We start from the raw sequence: 3,331 nt of genomic DNA on the forward strand, positions 1-3,331 counted from the left end.
TAGAGTTTAAAACAAAAACCCCAAATCTTGAAAACCTATTTTCAAAAATTTAAACAAATTGAGTAATTAATCATTACACTAGATTGAAATCATCATATAATGACATAATCAATCAATTTCACAAGTCAATTTTATCAAATTAAGCCTAATTGAATAAAATCCCCAAATTCGTGTAGTTACAAGCCCTAGAATTTCAAAAAGTTCTCAAATCACCAAATTAATCAAATTAAAGCATGGTAAACATGTTTACATCATCTTAGAACAAAAAATCATTGATCAATTTGGACAAAAACCAACTCAAAAATCAAAAACTCCAAATTTGTATCAGTCCGAAAATATCCCTAAAAATGCATGAAAATAGTGAATAAACTAAAAAAAAAAGGTATAAAGGTCATACCAACATTAAAAGACAAAAACCTTGAGAAAATTTTGGAAGCAAAGCAACAAAAAGTTGACTTGAATCTGGATCGGTCGAAGATAGAGAGAGAGAAAAGTTTTTTGAAAAGTTTGAAACAGTGAAGAACACGTGCAAAGCTTGTTTTAAAAAACTCTCTTAACAATTTTCGATAGTCGAAAATTAGATTCGATTAATCGAAAATCACATTCGATCGATCCAGCATCAATCGAGCAGCGATCAAGCCAAGTAGATTCAAACCAAGTTTTTTATCGCAATTTTGATTAGTCGAACAACAAGTTTGATCGATCGAAAATCTGGAAAAATCAATTTTTCGAAAAACAGAGCATTTTAATACAAAAACTCCTCAAAGAATAATGTTTTATGAATGGAATGCATGAGTATGAGTTTAAAAGAGTTTCAAAAACTTTGAATTTAACCTAGATCTTCAAAAAAAAGATTTTCAATTAATTTGCCCTCGAAACTCAAACTTTAAACACATTTTGCATTAAAATAATGAACTTTTAATCTTGGATGGCCATAACAAGATCACACACAATATAATGTACTAAGTTTAACAAAGAGTAACTTGTGTAGTGTATACAACTAGAATAGCTTGAGATGCATGTGAGGTGATAAGTAAATAGTGATCAATCACAATTTCTACAAAATTCATCACATAAGTTTGAAAGTGACTATCACCTAGAGTTACATCATATAACTCCCACATTTCCTAGAAAACAAGCTTGCAATTATGTAAGTTTCTTGATTTATCTCATAATGCACATACCAATTTTATTTGATTTGAAATTTGAACGGTTTTAGACCCCTTAAAACACAACCAGATTGGTTAGCCTAGATTAATTAACCAAGTTGTTATTTAGTCAAATTAAACAATTCTAGGTTAAAATAATCAAACAATCATATCAAGATAATAAAGCAGCAGAATAATAAAAAACACAATGATATGATCACTCAGGAAACCACACGGTAAAAACCTGGGGAGGATTTGACCTAGCTATCCTCAAGGTAAACCTGAATCCACTATGCGAAAGAATCGAAGTTCATACAAAAGGACTACAAGCTCCCCGCTTGACTTCCTAATGCTACCCACCAGTAGAACTTACTGACACGACCACGTGTAAGCTCCAAATTCACGGACTCCTTCTTTCTTGGATTCTTCAATCAGCTACAAGTACCCCCGCTTGATTATCTTTAAGCTTCAATGGTAGCAACCAAGTTGATCATCAAGATGTAGATAATATCTCCAACTTGAAAACCCTAAGCTTTGTGTAAAGGAAAACTCCTCAAAGATCTCACAAGAGATTTACACAAAACAGCAATGTATGAGCAACAATACAATTGGAGCAACCTTCAAAAACGTGGCTAGGGTTTTGTTTATATACCTAGGGTAAAAACATAAAACCCTAAACGTTTAATGAAGTAAGGTTGAGTTGGAAATTCTGCAGAAAAAACAACATGTGCGATTTTCGATCGATCGAGTCTATTATTCGATCGATCGAGCCAGGCCGAAAGTCCCAAGTACTTCTGCAGCCACTCGATTCCAACTTTACAATAATAAACCAACTTTGAGCAAGCCTAAACAAGACTAAATACATTGTTTTGATCATGGTTTGCCAACATTACAAATTAGAGTTCTAAATATATAAAATCCTAAGACCTTAGAACCTAACAAACTCCCCTTTGGCAATCCGTGACAAAACCCTAATTAAAAGCTCAAAGTTTTACAAGTAAAAAGCCCTTTACAAAGAAATGCTCATAAATTTCAAATTCAGCCTAACTACTATCCATCGGTTGCAAGTGTAGACAGCAGCTTAGTTGAATCAACTTGTATATTCCTGAAATACTTAACAAACGCATAAACGCATGTGTGACAGAAAAGAATAAAACAGCAGGTATAACATTCTTGTAAGATTCACACAACACAAAATAACGACATATATAAATGATCAACTCATAAATATAAATCAATAAGCAGTGAATCACAAATCAACAAGAATCAATAAAAAATATATCAATCAATGTTACTCCCCTAACATGAATATCCCAAAAAATGATATACAAAGTGAAGCACCTAGATACAATCTAAAAAAAAAAAAAAAACTCCTCAAGTACAAAAATCTCCCCCTAATAACAAAACCTCTACAAGTCAAACTCACTCCACTCCCCATTTTTGTGACGGAATGCCAAAGAGCAATCATGAGTCGCCATCAAAAGGAGGTGGTGAGGGTGAATGAAGACGCGCTAAATCGGCTCAGAGAGCACGAATCTCATTAGTAAGTCCACCAAAATCTGACCATGAGCCGCCTGAACGGTCACGACAGTCTTCAGAGTACGACAAACATCAAAGTCGGTCGAAGGAGGTGGAGGAACATCAGCAGCAGCAGCATCATCACCAACTGGATCAGGAACATCCTCACCAGCAATACTTGTAGAAGAAGAAGGAGGAGGAACGCTACTAGACGGCTCGGACCTAGGGTGTTTAGAACCAGCTTGAAGATGAGCGGCCCTTTGTCTAAGAAAAGACGCACCTATGGGAGCTATCACATGAACAGGCTCAGAGGAAGGGAAGTCACTAAGGTCAAGATGGAGCAAAATCCTATGAATAAAAATAGGATGAACAAGGGCATGAGAAGAAGATGAACTCCTATAAACATCGTTCAAAGAATGAAGAAAGAGATGGGGAAAACTAATAGGAGCATCAGTAACCAGAGCGTACAAAAAGACACACCGCTCAAGAGGAATGGTGTGAACATGAGAAATGGGCCAGATGGAATGACAAGCTATCCTAAAGAACAGATAGTGCAACCCGGAGAGCTCAGCAGAAGTGATCCTAGGATCAGAACCCCACTGGACAGAAGTCCAATGATGTAAGATAAAATATCGCTCAGCTCGGGAGACTCGTCATAAGGTAGA

Source organism: Quercus suber, unplaced genomic scaffold (genome assembly GCF_002906115.3).
Source record: "Quercus suber isolate HL8 unplaced genomic scaffold, Cork oak 2.0 scaffold_630, whole genome shotgun sequence".
NCBI classification, from domain to species: Eukaryota; Viridiplantae; Streptophyta; class Magnoliopsida; order Fagales; family Fagaceae; genus Quercus; species Quercus suber.